Here is a 23,488-nt window from a genome sequence, read left to right on the forward strand (position 1 = left end):
CTGCTTCAAGCAAGCATGCTTTAAAAGAGATGAAATAAAAAAAAACTTTTAAAACAGAAAAGTATTATTTCCTGATATCCTCCTCCCTCACAGTCATCTCTCATGAGTATGATTATTATAATTTAGCAATTATACAACTTTTAAAATGGATCTGCTTAAGCTAAGGACTATTATTACCACCATATTTTGAATTAAAAATCAAGCACAAAAATTACATCAGTGAAGTCTCTCAACCACTCTACCTTCTGTTAATCTGAATACTAGAGATGAAAAGGTCAAGCCCAGCAACTACATACTGAATAGCTGTTTAACACAGCAAGACATAACTATTATAGGCTGGATACCAAGAGCATAACCTGAAAATGCTGAGCTACTGGCAGTTGTGGAAGTGAGCCTTTCCAGATTTAATTAAAACTACACATGAAGATACTATGAACAATGAATCAGACATCATGACAATTCCATGGGCTTTTTGTACTCAGATGGCAGAGGGAAGTTTTTCAAAAAAAGATTAAATTTGGAGGATAATGCATAAAGCAAGTTTTAAAGGAATAGAAAAGGAATGCCTTTTGCCATAACTGCATACCTTTTGCAGGAATGGCAACAGAGGCTGGTTTAAGTAGCATTTTCACCTTCAAATTCACATTTTCCGTTGTATTTTATGCCATCCAACAATAGATGTGTATATTCTGGGACATCTTATAATAATAAAAATTTAATGCATTTCTAACATCTTCTTGCAGACTCTTAAAATAAGGATGACTTTTAAACTACTATTTATAATTTTTTTGAAAGTACTTTTAAAAAGAGCATTAATAGTCACCAGTGACTGGTTGGTTAAAGTTAGTTTTAAGTGTAAAAGCTCAATAAAATTAATTCCATGTGTGAAGGAATATAAATATATATTTAATATACATGATATTAGCATGTAGTAACTATATATTTTAGAGATTGTATGTAATTGGGAGTAAAAATTTCACAAAGTTAACTTTTTATGAATTTCATAAACCACTGGTTTTTATTGAAACCAGCATCAGAATATATAACTCCAATGAGTGCTTTTGTTTTTTTAAAATCTATTTTTACTAATATAGAAGGACTGTACTTGTTTACTTAGTCATCATTTGATAAAAACTTATGATTGTTCTTAAATCATTTTTTTTTAAATATAATTAAATTAAATCATTATTTTGAGTCAGTCTTTGCCTACCTTGGTGCTCAAATGTTTCTTTGTAGAAACCGGAAAGTTGAACATAGTTTTCTGAACTATGTGAATTTTGAATGTTAAATTCAGGCCAGTAATGATTAATACAATTATATATATATATATATATATATATATATATATATATATATATATATAAATAATTGGCATTTATAAATATATATCCTGTATGTTTTATAGTCTGCCTTTGTTTATTTCATCTCTTGTACTCTTTCCTTCTACTTTAATACCTGCCTTTTGTGTACTATTTGTATTACCATATTTTCCGGCATATAAGACGACTTTTGAAACAAAAAAAGTCAACCGAAAATCGGGGTCCTCTTATATGCCGAGTATATCCTGAAAAATGTTTCAATATGCCGCTAAACAAAAATTGTCTAAATATTGCCACAAAACAAATTTTCCAACTCGATCCTGCACCAATCACTGCAAGGCTGCTCAGACCGCCTCTCTGACTCAGCCAATCCAAGCAGGCTTTTGATGCATGCCAATTAGACAATGTTCTGGACCCGAATCTACACTGTCAAAAGCCTGCTCAGATTGGCCAGAGTCAGAGAAGAAGTCTATGACAGTAGAACCTTTGAACCTTTGCTTGTTGTGATTGGCTCACTGTGGTATATACAGTTGCAGCACAGGAACGTTCTGTCTGATACAGCGAATATAGGCCTAAACCTACATTTTAACTGCAAAATTAGGAGGGGGTCATCTTATACGCCCAGTCGTCTTATACGCCAGAAAATATGGTATTTTTTTTTTCTCTGAAGAATTTTAGCTTTGAGGTTGGTATGGGTTTTATAGCTTGGATTTACAGTTTGTATTCGGCTTTAAATTAGAATGCAAATAAATGTAAAGGTTTCTTACTAAGAGATCCCAACTATTATACTTCTTTCCTACATATGAATATTTCTTAGATATATTGCTACTTTCAACTGGGATTTCTGTTCCTTCTACAGAAGATTTATTTCCAACTCTTGGAGAACCAATTTATTAAATTATTTTTATTCATACATTTTTGAAAATATTTTTATCACTCTTTTGAATCTGAGTGATAATCTAGCTAGCATATGCTTAGTTTTACTGTATATTTTGAATATACCAGATCATTTCCTCTGTTCTTTAAAGTTTCAATTATTATGCTGATAAACTTAGATGATTTCCGTTACGTATATATCTTTTACTTTCACTTGCTGAATATAGGATTTCTTTGTTTTTTGTCTTTTCCAACTATTGAGGGTTACTTATATTTAATGAGAACAGAGGTGCCAGTCTCAAGAAGGTTGTCTATTTGATCACCTCTCTACCCATCTCAATCATTGGGGAGACTTCTATACACACCTGTACAATAGAGACCTGTACAATACACACCTGTACAATGAGAGACTTCTATACACACCTGTACAATAGATCTTATATTTCCACAGTCCCAAGAGACAGTTGTCAAACTACAACTGGGTTCCACTGCCCAGTGTGTGAAATGATGCTTGCCAAATGACTTCTTGGGGATCCATGAAACTCGGGCTCAAGTAAGAAATTGCTTTTTGCCAGAAAAGAAAGTCAGTTCTAAATCTTACTTATTTTGTTCCAGACATATTACTTTCCATCACAAAAAAAGAATTTCACAAGGAGACAAATTGTAAAGTAAAATATTTTAGAGTATGAGGAAGGAAATAGAAAGAAGACATGTGTTCAAGAGAGGGCATGGTTTTCTCCAGAGGAAGAGCTGGAAAGTACACATCTCCACTAAAAAATCAGGCCACTTCACCATGTCCTCATGAAAGGCCAAGAACTCAATTGTCTTTGTAAAATAGGTTTTGTGGATTTCTCCCAAACAGCTCCATGTGGGGCTTTCTATGGAGAAAAAGAGAATGTTGCTAGGGCATTTTCAATGGGAAAAGTTTAGAACTTTCATTAGTTCATCTCATTTCCTTAACATACCCCTTTCTTCTTGATTAGCTTCTTCTAGGAGAGAGCCCATTATTCTCAGGGCTGACCCTGACACCAATTTAGATTCTTTTCATACTTCACCTCTTGTATCTACAAATAATTTAATTCCATAATGATTTTTGGTTGCTTTAGGGCTAGTGACAGTAACTCCTTTTAATAAAATTTGGTTTTACTATAACTTTCAGAGAACTCACTCTCAGCATCCCTGTTTTAACACCCAGAGCACAAGCCCAGTTTTTCCTAATCCTTTTATATCTTCCCTAAATCCAAAACACAAACCCTGTTTTAATCTCCTCTCACATCCTACCTGATTGGTTAACACAGTGTTTACATCCTTCCCTAATATAAATAACTATTTCCGAATTACAGTAACTGAGTTACTTTTCCAAGATGGCTGGTGAATGCTTCTGATCTGATCTCACCAGTGACTTTTACATCTTAAGATCTAAATTCATCAGTATCATTTATGCCTGCCTATTTCACCATGTGTCTTGGTGTCTATCTATTTGGTTTTTATTTTATTTAGACCACTGAGAACTTTCTGGTTGTAGGTATTCTTCTTCAGTTTGGAGAAACTGCTGGTTTAATTTTGTTCAAATACAAAATCCACCATTTTCCTTTCCCTCACTTTTTCTTCCAGAAGCTCAATGAAGTGACTTATGTTTCATAAATCTCTTTGGAGAGAGCCTGCTAAACCGTTATCAGAGGGTCTCTAAGGGTCAGTTCTGGCAATCCTCAGCCCAGTTGTGAGGGTCAAAATGTTCAATACTCAAGTCTGGTGAAGTGGCGCTTCTCAAGTCCAGTGTGTTCTGGGTCATTAGTACCACACCAGCTGTGCTCACAGTTTGAAATCAATGTCTAGTATAAACAAAATGTGTGCTCTACTCCTTTAAGTATACTTACTTCTCACTCCCTGTATTATATATTTTATATATACATATATAATTTGTCTTTATAATTCTGTTGAATTATTTCATGTTTTTCTGCTCTCTTCAGTGACTTACTCTGCCTTATCTTTGAACTCAGTGATACATATTTTAGTGTCTTACATTCTGTTTTCAAGTCTCCCTATAAAGCATTTCTTTAGTTCAGCTCTGTATATTTTAGTTTAACAATTTGTATTTTTGTCCTAAATTTCTACCCTTTTTGAAGTTCTTTAGCATTTGTTTTCTTAATCCAATGAGTATCACTGAGATTGTTGTTTTCAAATCTTCATCATGAAGTTCACATAGCTCAGGGGTACTTGAGGTGGAAATTAAGGGCTTAGGAACATAAGAGTCAGGCTCATAAAAACATGAGTCAGGAACATAAGAGCTGTGGCTCTGAGTTAAACTGGTCCCAGGTGTCAGCCAGGACCTATGTCTCACACGTGCCCTGCAGCAGCTATAAGCACTGTGATCTCCTTGCTTGTGTTCAGAAGTGACTGTGATGTCAAACTCACATGAGCCTGGGCAATGACCCAGGACAATAAAGATTTCAAACAATCTCATTACATGTCGCATGGTCCCCAGTTAATTCATTTATTTTTTTGAGGTTGGGGGGAGTTCTTTTCAGGAACTTGCCTTGTGGTTTTTTAGTATGAAAATTAAGTTCTAATATTGTGCTCCAGAGTTTGCTGGTAGTCACCAAAATGATGCCCTCTGATGAGTTAAATTCTATTAACATATTATAATTTGTCTCACGTTCCAGTAATTATAGTATTGTAAAATTGGGATGCTGGGAACTCAGCATAAACTGTATCTCATTCTTAAAGTGATGTTTTATACTTTAGTGTCTGTGATATTCTTATTGCTCATCATGCCAGCCTGTTTGTTTCTATAGGTGTTTCTATAGCTCAGATCCATCTATTTGTATTTTTCTGTCTCATGCTGTAACATATTTTTACTGGTATTTGGATCGATTTCTGTGTAGATTGATGCAAGTTTTGTTATAATTTTTTCATGCCAACAGAGGGATGCATTTATGGGATACTGTTTGACCATCTCGGAGACATTCTCACATGCTATCTTTGATTTATTGTTTTATTTACCAGATATTTTTACTTTATGACAATAGTAAAATAATTTTTAAATCAATATTTGAGGAACCAGAGAGATAGCACAGTGGTAGGGCATTTGCCTTGCATGTAGCCAACCTGGAATGGACACAGGTTCGATCCCTGCATCCCATATGGTTCCTGAAGCCTGCTAGGAGTGATTTCTGAGAGTAGAGCCAGGAGTAATCACTGAGTGCTGCTGGTTGTGGCCCAAAAACATTAAATAATTAAGTAAATAAATGAAGCAATATTTGAAAATAGTATTGCATAGGCATATGATATCAGGACATATAAACATGCATAAGTTCAATTTTTTTCTGACAATAACTTTTGTTTTATCCTGTATCAAATTAGATAATGATAATAATATATAAAACACATGTAGTAAAGTACTTGTATGATAGAACCATGTGGTTTGGTTCATTAATCTTGAAATATAGTCCAACTATCCTGTTTCTTTAGTCTATAATTTTCTTGCTATTTTCTATATAAAGTATATAAAATTAAATATGGCTATGTATATAAAATAAAGGAGGGGCCGGAGAGATAGCATGGAGGTAAGGCGTTTGCCTCTCATGCAGGAGGTCATCGGTTCGAATCCCGGCGTCCCATATATGGTCCTCCCGTGCCTGCCAGGAGCAATTTCTGAGCCTGGAGCCAGGAATAACCCCTGAGCACTGCCGGGTGTGACCCAAAAACCACAAAAAAAAAAAAAAAGGAACAACTACATGCATTTAGTTTTAGAGATGACCTTAAAATACATTTCTGAAAAAAAAACATGCCAGAAAATATTAAAAATGAGAAGTTATAAAAGAAGATTCCTTGTTAATTTTTTTAAAAAATTTTGCACACAAAAATTCCTGTTGTTACTGATTAGGTGTCAACAATACATGGTATGTAATAGGCTCATTTTCTCCTAAAAGAAATAAGTAATGTAGAATAAAAGCTGAATGGTTTATTAAAAAGATAAAAAATCTTACCTAAAATACGTAACAAACCTTCCATGTAACACTTGCTTTATTTTAAGCTCTCTTACTATTGTACATGATATAAATGTCAAAGACATGCCATGAATGTAAAGACTTTTAAAACTTTAGTGACATCTAAGCTGAAGAAAATTTGAATCAGCTCAATGTTCAATGTTCAACAATATTTATGATAGAAACAATATTTAGATGTAAAATTTAGAGCCTTTTACGTAGCTAACGAAACAGGTTATAAAGTAATATTTAAATTTAATGATACATCATTTTTACGTTATTGTAAAAGATATTTTATGTTTAATGAACAACAGGTCAAATAAAACTAAATTAAAATAAATTATGTCAATTATCTCAAAGCTTTAGAAAGCAATTACATTTTTGCTTTCCCATTTTGATTTTACTTTCTTCTCACTGTGCTTATCAGAATGCTGACACACTTTGAAATATAAAGTGCCGTCTCACTGTTTTTGTCAAAGCTATTGTTTTCATCTCACTGGCATATGCGAGTTTGTTGATGGAAGCACTAAGAATTTTCTGTTCATGATATATAATAAATAAAATGATGGACATAATATTTTCACAGGTAGGCTCACAGAATAAAGGTGTCTGGATTTTAAATTGTTTGTTTTAAATTAGGAAGAAAAAGCCTGAGTTCACTCTAATTTGTATTTATTTAGCCCAATAAGTATATTGATTGCATGCTACTTGTTTCAGCAAAACATGCTCATGGTAAAGAATAAAGTAAATGCATAAAACTTAACATGTAGAAATGGGAGATAAAATACATAGCTTAAATTGTGTGCCTTGGATGTGGCACCACAGGAATCCCTGTGCATCACAAGATATGACCCTAGGAGCCACAAAACACTGATATGGTAGTCTGCGTAACCCCACGCATAGCAAGGCATTACCAACAGCACATCTTCTTGCATTGAACCCTGGCCTACCTGGCCAAGAATAGAAAGGGGGGGAAGTTCTGTCCCACAAAATCTTTAGCATCTATAAATAATCACATACATAGAGTAAAATAATTGTCAAAACATATAAATAGCAGTACTAATGAGTCACCATTATTTAAGTGATTTGCACTATCATATTATTTTAGATAAATTACTTTTCTTTTTTAAATACATTTTTATTTAAACACCTTGATTACATACATGATTGTGCTGTTTGGGTTTCAGTCATGTAAAGAACACCACCCATCACCAGTGCAACATTCCCATCACCAATGTCCCAAGTCTCCCTGCTCCCCACCAAACCCCAGCCTGTAATCTAGACAGGCTTTCTATTTCCTTTATACATTCTCATTATTAGGATAGTTCGAAATGTAGCTATTTCTCTAACAAAACTCATCCCTGTTTGTGCTGAGCTTCATAAGGTGAGCTGGAACTTCCAGCCCTTCTCTCTTTTGTCTGAAAATTATTATTGCAAGAATGTCTTTCATTTTTCTTAAAACCCATAGATGAGTGAGACCATTCTGTGTTTTTTTTTTCTCTCTCTCTCTGACTTATTTCACTCAGCATAATAGATTCCATATACATCCATGTATAGGAAAATTTCATGACTTCATCTCTCCTGACACCTGCGTAATATTCCATTGTGTATATGTACCACAGTTTCTTTAGCCATTCATCTGTTGAAGGGTATCTTGGTTGTTTCCAGAGTCTTGCTGGAAATAGTGCTGCAATGAATATAGGTGTAAGGAAGGGGGTTTTGTATTGTATTTTTGTGTTCCTAGGGTATATTCCTAGGAGTGGTATAGCTGGATCATATGGGAGCTCGATTTCCAGTTTTTGGAGGAATCTCCATATCGCTTTCCATAAAGGTTGGACTAGACAGCATTCCCACCAGCAGTGGATAAGAGTTCCGTTCTCTCCACATCCCTGCCAACACTGTTTATTCTCATTCTTTGTGATGTGTGCCAATCTCTGGGGTGTGAGGTGGTACCTCATCGTTGTTTTGATTTGCATCTCCCTGATGATTAGTGATATGGAGCACTTTTTCATGTGTCTTTTGGCCATTTGTATTTCTTTTTTGTCAAAATGTCCATCCATTTCTTCTCCCCATTTTTTGATGAGATTAGATGTTTTTTCTGTCTAGTTTATTTGATATAGTTGCTCATATCTACATATGAGTGCAACATTCTGATAAGTACATACATAAGTAATACTGAAATAAGTTCTGACTGATTTAACAGTAGAAACTCAAGACCAAACATTTAGTCACAGATAAAAATGTCATCTCTTTTTTTATAAAATGGCATTATTTGATTGAATGTATGAAATGTATCTGTATTCAAGCATCTGTAGATGGATATTTAGTTCTATTTCATGTTTGGCTATTGTGAGCAATGTTGCTAAGATTAGTTGGGGATCTATTCCTATGTAAACCTCTACTCTTTTTTATTTTTATGATAATTTTTATTTTGACCAAAGTAGATTACAAATCATTTACAGTAATATTTTAGGTACATAGTGACATTGAATCAGGGGCATTCCTACCACCAATGTTGTCCTCCCTCCACCCCTGTTCCCAGCATGCTTTCCATATCACCCTTCCTTTGCCCACTGGGCTGCTAGTATAAGTGGTCCCCTTAGTGTCTAGCTTGTTGTAGGTTGGGTATTGATTCTGTTGTCCTTGGCTTTAGATTTGGTATTTAAGACTGATCATTTTTTATTTCTACTCAATGTGCATATGACTGTTTGGTCTTGGTACCCTCCATTATTTCCCCCTCAATTTGTGAGGCAGAACAAGATTGTTCAAGTTATGTGGTTCTATTCTTAAGTAAACTTCTTTCCAATTTATCATTTTAGCAAACTGCAGATGTGCATAGAATTGATATTGCTAGATCACATGATATTTCCCTGTTTAAGAAAATATCTTGTACTGTTTCCCACAGAGCTAGCACCAATTTACATTTCCAGGAGGTGTTTGGGGTTCCATTGCCTCTACATCTTCATAAATATTAAACTATTATTCCTTGGATAGTCTATTATTAATAGTCTGCAGTAGGTGCCTACTTCAATCATTTTTTTTAATTTGGCTGTATCAAAATATTTTAACTTATCTAGTTTTATTTATTCTTACTTGTTTTCATTGCCAAGGGAGTTGAGATTCCAAATGTATCTTTAAATTGAAAGTAAACATTCTCAGAAATTTCTATCACATTTTAAATTAAAAGAACAATTTATTATAACTAAAATATGCAAAACTAGTTATAATTTCATAGTATTGTTCCTGAATAATTTCTTACACGCATACAATTTACTGTTTATAAAGGTTGTAAATTGTCATAATAATCTTGTACTCATACGAGGATAGCTGTCTACAGACTTATAGGAAGTGAAACTTAGGTTTAAATTATTTTGCTATTAGCAGTAATTGATAAAGAAGGAAAGATAAATTTATTTTAACTAAGTCAATTTATTTTACTTACGTTGAAGTTCCTTGTGTTTCAGGTAACACTAAAATATTTAAGTGGTTTTCCTAAAAGAAATTGTGTCAATTTTGCATATCTAAATCAAAATAACTTGCTGACATAGTACCCCCAATGATAAATAAAATTAAAATAAAAACACTATGAAGAGTCAAAATAAACTGGGGTATAGATTTTCCTCTGAACCAAAAGGAGCTTTAAGTAATGTAAAATACACAACTATGAAAATAGAATGCTATGAAAATAGGATTTTGAAACTAAAATCATTTGTTTTTTTAAGCAAGAAGATTTCAAAAATATATTTTAGTCTAATAAAGACAGTGACATTACTGTTTTCCAATCCATATTGAATTCACGTTCTTCCTTTTGTTCACCAGTAATATACCATAGTTTTTCATATCAGTGATTCTGGCTGAACTTCCTCATATATAAATCTGATTACCAATGCCACTTTAATTCTACCTATTGAATCTAACTTTAAATCCATAAAGTCAAAGACTCTATTTGACTCAGCCTAGATCAGTTACCTGCTTTTGATTCCATCAAAGAATGGCCTTGTTTTCAGCTACAACTGGCATCAACATGCGTATTGAACCATGGAGAATTTAAGAGGGCATTGTATATTATATTTGAAGGTGGTGAAACAATGAAGAATATACATAATTAATATATCTGAAAATAGTTATAAAGAAATAATAAACTTTGGATTTGGAGAGGTCTGAATCCTTTTCAAAACTTAATCTTAATGTTCATAATACCTAAGTTTCAATGATTAGAGTCTGTAGGCCTTGCTCTGAAAAGTCCCAATATACCTTGTGTGGAATGGAAATATACTTCAAACGTCTGGAGCCTGGAGAGGACAGTTTTCTTTAATTATCTGAATAGTTTGTGACATCTCCCTAAAGCAAGTTAAAATGCTTATATAAATATTCTTCTCATTAATAAAAGTCCTTATTCATCCTGCCTTGTTTTGATCTGCACTTTTGTATTCAGGTGGCTACTGATTTGCCTTTAATTACTTTTCATGAAATATTTGCTCCAATTGTATGGAACAATACTTTGTACTAAATTGTATACTTCATAGAACCTTCTTTAGCATAAGACATACTATGCGTATTCAATAATTTCTTATTGTTTACTGTAACTAAAATATTTTAAACAATTTTGATAAGTTGTATTTTATGTCATTCATACTAATGATGCATGCATATATAATGATGTAAGCATTCAACGTCAATGGAAATATCATTGCATCATTTTATAATACCAATATGACCTTAGGAATAAATATATAAAGCTGAGTCTCAGTGTGGTATAATGATAAACATGCAATTCGAATTTAAAAAATGCTAAATTCTAATAGCCTCAAATAATTGAAAACTTCTTTACATTTTATATAAGGCTAAAATATATGGTTAGTCTATTTTACAAAGTCTTACACATTAGTCAGAAATCATGATTCATAGAGTTCACTTAATTAAAACTATTTTTTCTGTTGACTATAAATGACCATAATATGTAAGCAAGTAGTTTAAGCCATAAGAAGTGACTATTGAGGAACAGCTTATTACCTTAGAAAGTCAGACAGAAATTGTAAGAATTCAAGAATACTGCATACATACCAGTGGAACATCACGACAAATGAATTATGTAATTTTCCCTTAAGATTTTGTAATAATGTTCAATAATATATAACATCCTATAGGGCAAGTATAAATGGAGTGGGAGGTATAGTAGTATTTTACCAGAATTTCAACTCCAGAGGCTAAATTGATCTATGCTGATTGCTTTTGCTGGTACAATTTACTTCTGAAGATAATAGTATAAACTCCAATCCTATTTCCCCAACCTGCCAACCTCAATTGACTTCTCTATTTACACTGCTTAATATTAGACACTAAAAAGAGATATTCTATATTCAACCAACACTTGCAATCTGTACCAGAAGCACCAGAAGTACTTTCTAAAAATAATGGGATCTATTGAAGGAAAAACATAATCATTTAATGTAATTAAAGTCATTGTGATAACAGATGTTTAGCCTTACAGCACTTAAATCATTTTGGATCTATTTCACGTGGCTAAGAAATAAGACTGAATGTTTTTTATAAAAAGTAATAACTTTAATTATATCCTCAGATACATATTTTATGCAACTGGTAGCTTGATTACTTAAAATTAAAAACATAGATATATTCGCACACGGCCCAAAACTATTTAAATAGTATTTTTTTATTAGAGTTGAGTCTTTTATAGTTCATTTCAGTTCTTGGAAAACAATGTAGATAAAGATGAAAATAAATTAGTCAAACTTAATTTTGATTTTTAAAGCCTATTTTGTTACCAATCTAAGCCAATACTATGATAACTATTATTGTTGACTAATGTCAAAAGCATTTAGTTAGAAATTGTCACTTAGGAGCCAGAGCAATAGCATTGCAGGTAGGGCATTTGCCATGCATGCGGCCAACCAGCAAAGGAGCCAGGTTTGATTCCCAGCATCCCATATAGTCCCGGAGCCTTTCAGTTGTGATTTCTGAGCTCAGAGCCAGGAGTAAAGCCTAGCCCCACTGGATGTGGCCCAAAAACAAAAACAAAAACAAAAAAACTAAGTAAATAAATAAATAAGTGGGTATGTTCAAAATAAATAAATAAATGGGTGTGCCAAAAATTAAATAAAAAATTTAAAAACTGGGGGCCGGAGAGATAGCATGGAGGTAAAGCGTTTGCCTTTCATGCAGGAGGTCATCGGTTCGAATCCCGGCGTCCCATATGGTCCCCGTGCCTGCCAGGAGCAATTTCTGAGCCTGGAGCCAGGAATAACCCCTGAGCACTGCCGGGTGTGACCCAAAAACCACAAAAAAAAAAAAAAATTTAAAAACTGTCATACAGTTTCTCTTTTATCAATTGCCTATGAATATTGTCAACAAATTTTCATTGGCTAACTAAAAAGGAGTTTATAAAACTTATGTCTTTTTTGTTAGATAATAATTAATAATTCTTTCTGTGTGTAACTTCCAAGACCATAGAAGAGAACAGTAGATGATGTTTAAGGATATCAGTAACTCAGAGATCTAATGATTTAGATATAGTGTTCACTTTGAATATAAATAATATTTTAATAGAAGTATCCTTTTTATTAAATTTTGAGTTTGTTTTTACCAAAGGCATTATTTTAACTGACAAGAGCAACCACTATTGGTGTTACTATTTATAAGTGGGATATGAAAATCTTGTCATTTTACACTTGCTCATGGACTTAAACAGATGTTCAGCGACTTGGAATGCTGCAATACCTTATGATACTCCATGTCTGCTGTAGCATCATCATTTTTTGTTGTCCATAATAAGTTAGTCCAAGAAAATTAAATTAAAAAAATCATGGTTGCAGAAGCAGATTGAGATGATCAATTTACATATTTGTGTTAGATTCAAAACTGGCAAAACCTTTCCATAAAACAGTTTGATAGTAATATCTTAAAAAGTAAAATAAGTAAATATTTTACTCTAAAGTCATAGAAGGTTATATTATAATAGAGCTACAATATATGATTAAATGAGACAAGACACATAATATAACATAACTAAGAAAATATTCATAACTAAGAAAATATTCAGTAAGCTAAGTAATTTTTCCAATATTTAGATAGGGATTTTTTTTTTGTGGAGTCTACTTTAGTTTTCATTGTGAAAGTTTTGTGGAAAGTTCTTTGTTAAAGAGTTTTTCAAGTTCTCCAGAATAGTGCTGTAATTTCTCATTTGTATTCAGGGATAAGCTCATAACTAATCAAATAAGAGTGTCTGTTCTTCCCTTTCTCTGCCTCACAAAATATCTAATATAAAACATATAATTATATATAATCAATGAAAATTATAATGCTATTGTATGTTAACATTTAAAGAGAAAATATACAAATATGTAGATATACATTATTATTATATTTTCTGTGTCAGAATTATTCTTCAAATAATGAAACAAAGAGGCTTCTATTTATTCTGTAAACCTGATAAAAAGAATGAAATGCAAAAAGTTTGAAAAAGGATTATGGCAGAAAAATTATCATCCCATTTTAAAAGAATTTTCAACAAAATTAACCTTTTTCTATTTTTGTTTTATATTAATGTTCGCTGGAACTTCTGCGATATTTTCTTACACATCATTTAAAACTATGTAATTTATTTTTAAAGAAGCTTTTGCCAAACTGCCTAATAACCATATTTTTATTACTTTGAAAAGTCAAAATGAACATATATCAGAGTGCCCAATACCAGTATAGCATTTTAAGTTTTAAAGTTATTTTGGTTTCATTGATCAACATGACTTCCAAATACTGCAATTAGTATTACTTAACTGCACAATTATTAGATAACTAATAGAAATGAACACTTAGAGCTTAATACATTAATATTTAGTTTTCTTCTTTGCTTTGTTAAGAATGAAAATTAATTGGCTTATGTATTTTGCAAAAACTAGAAAAATATCTTTATCAGTATTTATCAAGATTCCTGATATTATTTTATCATTTTATCAGTATTATCTTTTACCATTTTATCAGTATTCCTGATACTCTGTCCCTTTGAACTCTGTCATTATTTTATTTTATTTTATTGTACTTTTTTTTTTTTTGGAGTTGTGGGTAGACACAAGCAGTCCTGTTCAGAGCTTGCTCCTTGCTTTGTATGCGGGGACCACTCTTAATGGGCTCATAGTGCTATTTAGGTTGTAAGGGATTGAACCCAAGTCAGATACATGAACAGCATCTTATCTACTATACTATGTTCCAGGCCCTATATTAATCTTAATTTTAATATAACTTAATTAGCAATGTCTCCTCTTTTCTTACTCTAGCTTTTTAATTTTACTTGTTGATTTTTATTCAAGGCCACATTCTGTTGTGCTCCAAGTTTATTTCTGACAATGCTCAAGGACTACAACAGATGTTTGTGATCAAACCCAGAATAGGACAGCTGTGTGCAAGGCAAGAACTGTACTCTATAATATTTCTCTGGCCCTATCTTTCTATAAATTTTATGTAATTTTTTCTACTAAATTATACTATTAATTCAAGTCTTTATGGTGAGTTTATTTTTAGTGCAGAGTCTCTATGACAGCTGTCCAGGAAATTTAAATAGGAATTCATTCATTTAGATGTAACTCTTACAGAATAACTTCAGTTGCCTGAAGTCCTGATATACTATAGTTTATCTGTTACTCAGACAGGTCTGACACTTTTACCATGAAACTGGTATTTAAAGTTTTAGAAAAATTATAGTTGGATTGGTGAAGTACACATAATAATCCACACAAGCAACTTATTAAACATAGTTGGTATACGAATATTTTATATTGATTAATCAAATTTTAATTTTTATATTTATACCTTACTGGATATATTTTTGTCTACTGCTTTAATATCTTTTTGAATAGTTGTAAAAACTTTGCTTTAAATTTGAGAAATTCATATATTTACAGTGATAGCATAACCAATATTAATTAAATATACCAAAATAAATATCCCAGTAATATATCTTCTTACCAAAATCTAGCTCATGTTAAGCACCTACTAAATAATATATTATGGTGAATTAGGATAACTAATAGTCAATAACTGACAAAAATAAAATATTAGGCTACAAAGTCAATACACAAAAGACAGTTGCATTCTTTTATACAAATAACAATTTAAAGGAGAAAGAGACCAGAGTCTATAACATTTAAAATAGTGTTCAAAATTATCAAGTACTGAGGAATCAACCTAACAAGAGAATTGGGAGACCTACACTATGAAAACTTTACACACTTAAGAAAGAAGTTGAAGAAGATTTAAGGAAATCGAAAACATCCCATGCTCATGGAATTGAAAGAATAAATATTATAAAAATGACCATCTTTCCTAAGCAATTATGTAGATTCAATGCAATCCCTATCTAAATTTAGACAATATTCTTCAAGGACATAGAACAATCAATTATGAAGTTTGTGTGGAACCATAAAAGACCAATGACAGCCAAATCCATATTGAAAAGCAAGAAACTGGGAGGCATCTCATCACTTAATTTGAAGTTCTACTACAAATCCATAGTGATCAAAACAGCTTGCTATTGGAAAAAAGACAGACTTTCAAACCAATGGGTCCGAATAGAATATTCAGTGACAAAACACCAAGTACATGGTCAATTAATATTTAACAAAGGTGTCAAGAACTTGAAATGGAATGGTTTTGAAATAATTGAAATGAAAGATTGACCCATATCTCACACTTTACGCAAAAGTCAATTCAAAGTGGATTAAAGACCTTGTGATTAGACCCAAATAAAGTTCATTGGGAAAAATATAAACAGAGCACGCCAAGACTTAGACCTCAAAGAAGTCTTTGATGATAGGATGTCAATGGCAAAGGCTGAATACATGGGACTACATCAGACTAAAAAGTTTCTATATGCAAAATATACACAAACTAAAATTAGAAGACAGCAAACTAAATAGGAGAAAAATTTTGCACTCAACACATCAGATCTAGTGTTGATATCTAGGATATACAAAATATTCACAAAGATTAACTTAAAAAAACCTAAAAACCCCATCAAATAATGGGGAGAAGAAATGAACAGAGACTTCTCTGAAGAAGACCAAAAGATGTCCAAAAGACACGTGTAAAAATGCTTATCATCACAGTATTAGTGAAAGTCAAATCAAGACAACAATGAGATATCAACTTACACTAGTGAGGATAGCACATATCAAAAACATTAGGACCAATTTGTATTGGAGGTGTTATGGTGATAAAGTAACATTCAGCTGCTCAGAATGCTACATGGTCCAACTCCTATAAAAAACATGTATGAAGGGTTCTAAGTAAACTAAAATTTGAGCTGTCATATGACTCAGAAATCTCATAACAAAAAAAAAAATACTTCACCCAAAGGATATTTATGCATCAATAATCAATGCAGCACTGAGTACTGTAGCTAAGATTTGGAATCAACCTAGATGTCCAACAACAGATGACATGATCATGAAGATGTGATATATACATTGGGAAACTACATAGCTGTAAGGAATGATGCAATCATGCAATTCACTGCAATATGGATGGAACTAGAAGATATCATGTTAAATGAAGCCAGAAGAAGGATATCACTTATATATGGTGTTTAGAATAACTGCATGAAGAAATGCAATGACTTAAATGGGGCTTTTTAAGAACAACCCAGGCCTCAGAAAATAGTGAAGAGAAGAAAAATTAATAGCAGAAGGATAAAAATACATATGAAATGTCAAGAGTCATGGCCTAACAGGTCTCAGGTGCATTGGTGATGTTAAAGGACTGAACTAAATATCAAAGCCAAAGGCAACAACATGGAATCAAAAGACCCAAACTTCAACAATCTAAACTTAAAATGGGCCTATTGTATTGGTGGGTTGGAGGGGTGAGGGTGGGAGGGTGTTACGGGATGCACTCAGCACTCAGAAAATATTGGTAGAGGGAGGTCAACACTGCTGATGGGATTGGCCCTGATTCATTATATGTCTGAAACCCAACTATGATGAATTTAGTAAATCATAATAGTTTCCATAAAATTAAATTAATTAAAAATACTAGCTGGTAACGATAAAACAAAATCAAAAGACTTGTCACCCTTTGGTCTGTCCAAAAGCCAAGATTGCAATCTACAGATGACTGGCTGATGGAATCATGACTGGACTGTATGTATCCTGGGACCAATAAAAAAGCCCTAGTCTAGAGTTTGAGCTATGGCCTGCACAACAAACATAATCTCTAGTTCCAAAGGTCTGTCTGAGACAATTGCAAGAAAATGGGTCTTCTAGAAACATTCTAGGATCAACGCAAAGACCAGGACCACCAACCACAGAAGATGGATTAAAATGACACTGAGGGAGTAGAACTTCTAGAACCACAAAGAAAGATGTTATCATAAGTTCCATCCCTTGACTTGTGTAGATACCGAGATCTTTAGATACAGAGGTCTGATTTTATCACCCAGGACAGAGCAGAAGTCTTCCAAACAGCACGAAAGCACCAAGGGGAGAGTAAATGAACCTGTACGAAGTCTATAGTTAATCCCATGATAATATACTCTAAGGGTGGAGAAACCCTGTATCTTTTAGGCCAAGGAAATTCTTTTTCGAATGACCCCAATATTTACTGTGCCTGTGCAGGAGGGAAAAAAAAAAGCACAAAACAATTTTCTCCTTTTTTTATTTATCTATCTAGTTTTTGTCGATTTCTTTGTTTTGGAGTGGTTATTGAAGTTGTTGTCTCCATTTATATTTATATATTTATTTTCTTCCTTTCTTTTCTTTATGTGCTCTGCCATGCTTTTATCTCAAGATCATGGCTCTTATGTAGTGCTTACCTTTATTGTTGGAGTGCTCACTGGATATTTTATTTTATTTGACACTTCCTTTTGTACTGTTGGAGTGATTCACCTTTTTCCCCTTCGTCTCTCAAACTGATGATGGGAGCCTATAGAAGGACTCCGCCCATTTTCGGAGTATTTGATTTTTACCCCAGTTTATTACTTTTCTCTTCTTCAAACAAAACCATGTAACTTGATCTATCGAGTCCCGACTCCCAGTTGCAGGAGGAAATAAGGGAGCCATCAAGACCAAACAGGTGTAAGGCCACTAAGCAGCTAGTTAGGTACACGGAGACCACGTACTCTTGCAGCCCCGGGGGTGAGGGAGGAAGATATGGGAGATAGGATGGGAACGGAGGTGTAGGGAGAACAATTCGGTGATGGGAATCCCCCTGATGTTAAGTTAACATGTACCTAAAATAATATTGTCAACAAAAGCTTGCTTTACATGCAAAAATTGGGGGTGGTGGGAGGACAACTTTGGTGGTGGGAATTCCTCTGTTTCAGTATCAATATGTACTTAAAATATTACTGTGAAAGTTATGTAATCCACTTTGGTCAAAATAAAAATTATTATAAAAAATACTAGCTGAAAGAGCATTTAACATGAAATTAAGCAATGTAGTTTTATTTATTGTTCACAAGTAAGTTAACAGATGATCATTAACATCACTCTTAAAAAGTACTAATGTGCAGTGGATCTAACAGTAGAATACTAATATTTCTGTGTCTTTTTAAGCACCATGCAATATATATATAAGTATCTAGTGAAAAATATCAGTATGAAGGCAGAAAAATTCTGTTTCCAAACTGAATTAGATTTCAGCAACAAAACGAGATATTTTCTAAAATGTTTCTTTATTTCTTGATAGTATAACTGATGACTTACAATTCTCATATTCTTTTTAATATCTAACCCTGAATTTTCTTGTTGACTTTGATCTTATTTCCTTTGTATGGGACATCAAATAGATTGTTTTTACTAAACACAATGTGTCTCTACATATAGCTAAGCATAGCATAGTCCTGTAGAAAACAGAAAGTTTTGAGTCTTCTGGAAATATATATATAAATACATTTAATATTTAATAAAATAGAAATGTATGTTTATATAAATATAAAAATATCAATATATTTGTATATTATATACATAAATAATATGTATAATATATTATATATTTTTATATATAGTTTTGGTTTTTGGGGCCACACCCGACGGCACTCAGGGGTTACTCCAAGCTCTGTGTTCAGAAATCACTCCTGGTTCAGGTTATCATATGGGATGGCCAGGATCAAACTCACATTTTTCCTGGGTCAGCCATGTGCAGGGCAATGCCCTACCACTGTGCTACCCCTGCGGTCTGTTCTGAAAATACATTTTTACCTTAATATTGTTCTTCTTTCTTTGACATTTCAGTAACGAACAATATAGTTGAAAGACCACATTTTTAGGACAATAACTCATCAAATTTGTGAAAGTATTAGATATAATAAACATTAAACAATGAATGTAGATAGTGTTTCAGAGATCTTACATCTCTCATTGTTTTATAAAATTGAGAGTCAAAGAAAGATTGACTTCCAGGGCTTAGTAGCCTATATTATATTTAGCATGAGAGTGTATCACAATATCTGTAACCAAAATCATATACTAAAGCACTTCTTTCACATTTTATATAAAATTGTCAAATAGATCACTAATTTTAAATAATCATAGAGAAAATTAGATTCAAGCAATTAAAATTCTTGTTCCAAAGTCAAATATGTTTATAATTTTGCAAATGTTAAATATTTTAATGTTTGAGTCATAACTAATCACTGTTACATGATGCCCAGAAGTTATCGACCAATGTCAGGGAGGTTTCACATGTAAAATACCTTGTCAACTTTGGAGCACAACTGTTTTATTTTCTTTCTATCTACCTAATAATTCTGACAAATATAAGCATTTTTTCTCTTTTAACATAACCTACTATATCTCTTATTATCAGTTCTATAGATTGATTAACTAAACGGATTAGTATTCATTTATGACATATTGATATGGTATCCTAAAATAAGTACCTTCAATCTCACTTCATACTTGGCTCTTCAAGCCAGTCACACATGTATACAGGAATACATACATATATATTTATATACACTTACATACACACAACACCAATGTTTGTGGGAATGGGCATTTCTCCTTCTGATGTTTACTCTTAGACAGTATCTCCATTTTGCTCGAAAACCCTTGCAAACCAGACCTCTATTTCCATTATATTTTAAATTTGATGTCTTTAGTCTGACTTGCTAGCATCATTTTTGTTCAGTAGATATTCACTTTAGCTGTGACTGACTCTTTAGGCCCTTGTATTTTCAGCCAGAATTCCACAGTTCCGTGTATTGTTCAATAAAACTAAATACTAAAAATATTTATTTATCACAACTTTTCAAACAGCCACTTCCAATACATATTTCTCCTGCTAAATTACTAGAATGAATCTTCCTTCTTTTTATATCTTACTACAAAATTTTGGGAGTGGGGGGTTTGGGCCACACCAGGTGACGCTCAGGGTTGGAGGCCCATATGGGATGCCGGGATTTGAACCACCGTGCTTCTGCATGTAAGGCAAATGTCCCACCTCCATGCTATCTCTCTGACCCCTTACTACAAAAAAAAAATTTTTTTTTTGTTTTTGGATCACACCCAGCAGTGCTCAGGGATTACTCCTGGCTCTTCGCTCAGAAATCGCTCCTGGGGCCAGCAAGGTGTCGCTAGAGGTAAGGTGTCAGCCTTGCAAGCACTAGCCAAGGAAGGACCGCGGTTCGATCCCCCGGTGTCCCATATGGTCCCCCCAAGCCAGGGGCAACTTCTGAGCGCTTAGCCAGGAGTAACCCCTGAGCATCAAACTAATGTGGCCCAAAACCTCCTCTCCCAAATCGCTCCTGGCAAGCTCGGGGGACCACATGGGATGCCGGATTCAAACCACCGTCCTGCTGCATGCCTCCATGCTATCTCCCCGGCTCCATACTACGAAATTTTTAAGCATTTTACTCTTTACACCTTCATAACAATTTATTTGTAAAGAAAGATATTTTATGCCAGATTTTTACTGGAAAAATAATGCCAGAATACAATGAACATACATACAATAATACATATTTAAAATATATATATATAATGCATTACATATAATATAGTACAATGTACGTACAATAATATAAATATATATTTAAAAGATCTATTGAAAAAATATGATAAAATATTTGTGCAACTAACTATATAAGTAGAAGTCTGAAATATTTCTTCAGCAAGGGGCAGACCTCAGAGGAATTAATGGAAGATTTTCTCCAGAGAGACTATTTTTTCTCTTGAAAGACATTCTTCTCTTTATGTGTTGTTTCATTTATTTAAACACCAAGGTTCCAAATTTGTTCATGGTTGAGTTTAAGTCTTACAATTATTCACTCTTCATCCATGAATATTTTCTACCACCAGTGTCCCTAACTTTATTCTTTACATTTTTAATGAATTAAATCAAGTCATCCTGAATTATCTATAACACAATTACTTCCAATAAATTAATTTTAAACCTTGATCACCACTATATAATATCTGTATAACAACTTCATATCAGTGAGGTTTGGGGGTGCAGAATTAGCTTTTCACCAGCAGTGCTCAGAGCTTACTTTGGGCTTTGTGCTAAAGGGGCAGGCCTGACAGTGCTTGGGGAGAAAGAGATGAAATCTGGGTTTGAGAAAAGCAAAGCAAACACCTTATCTGCTGTACTAGTTCTCTGCCACCCTCCCCCAAATCAGTAATGCAATAACTGTATAATAATGATTCAGGCAAGCTGACATATGAAAATGATCATTACATATAACAAACTGAATATAAAAATGAAGGAAGGAAGTAAAGCGCATTCATTGCTAGGCTACCTATATATGTACAAAGAATAAATCTTTATTACTGACAAGAAGGGGGATTTAGAGTAGCTAAAAATAAAATTCCAGATTAACACAAACACGGGATATTTCTGGACAAATATCCATAAATTCCCTTGCAACAGTCAAATGATCAACATGGCATCTCCCTGATTTGGTATATGAATTGTATCTCTCAAAGCTGCGTCTTCATAGAATTATCTTCTCTTACCATGCAAGATTCAACCTTAGCACCTTTTGTGTAACAAATTTTGCTTAGATAGCAAATTGTTATCCTTTCCAGAGCAGGCATGGTTTATGGTATGAATTTTGCATTTACCATTTATACCTTGCATTACTTTTCATCCTTAAACCACTCCTCCAGCTCCATTAAAATAATGAGCCCATCTGTAATTTTTTTGTTCCCTAGATATGTAATAAGTCAAAAGTGATTATGACTGCAATGATCCCGTCTAGCAAAGAAAATCATTTCATAAACTCATCAAATTACTAAAAGAAGATCCTGATGGTAATGTGAAAAGAAATAGAAGAGATATTTGTAACTCCACAGCTCACCTTTTGGTATGTTAGAAAATTTTAAAAAAATGCATTTCCTTTTGCTTGGTCCTTGTTCGAATTTCCTCACCTCTCACTACACATGACCCTCCTTCCAAGAAGCCATTTGAAAATTTTCTCTTTGATGCACTGTCAGTACATCTTACCCAGAAATCTTCACTCTACTTCATTGCCTGAGGCTACACTTCAGCATGACTCATAATAGCAACACTTCATGCTTCTCTGGAGATAGGCTGGATTCCTGCTGATGCTACTTGGAGTTATTTACAAGTATGGATTTGAGTCATAATTCCCTAAATTCATTACAAATATACTTGCTTTTTACATTTTTATCTGATGACTGAATCACTTTTCTCAATAGAAGTACATAGATTCTAGTACATAAAAGCAGAAAAGTATAACTTAAACATTATTATTTCTGCCTTTACATGATATTGTGGTATATGACCTAGATTGTCCAATGCTTAATTGATAATATTTGACTATACCCTGGAATCTTTTAATATTTAATATTTAATAATATTTAATATATATTTAATATTTAATAATACCATGATTACAAACATGTTTATAGTTGGGTTTCAGTTATTAAAAAAAAAGAACACCCCCTTTCACCAGTGCAACCTTCCACCAGCAATGTCCCCCATTTCCCTCCTCCCCAACACTGCCTGTAATAGAGACATGGAAAAGTTTTTCTTTTGATTTTTGGGCCACATCCAGCAGCACTCAGGGAACCATATAGGATGCCAGGGATTGAACCTTGGTCAGCCATGTGCAAGACAAACACACTATCTGCTGTGCTATCACTTAAGCCCCCTATATCCTGGAATTTTTTCCCATTTAATAATGGTATTAATGCCAGTTAAGTTTTTTTAAAAAGCTAAAATATAAACAAATAAGAACAAGGTAGAATTATTCAGAAGATTAAGTGTAAAAAACAATATATAAACATATAAAATATAAACAATATGCATACACATATACATAACATGTAT

Source organism: Suncus etruscus, chromosome 10 (assembly GCF_024139225.1).
Source record: "Suncus etruscus isolate mSunEtr1 chromosome 10, mSunEtr1.pri.cur, whole genome shotgun sequence".
NCBI classification, from domain to species: Eukaryota; Metazoa; Chordata; class Mammalia; order Eulipotyphla; family Soricidae; genus Suncus; species Suncus etruscus.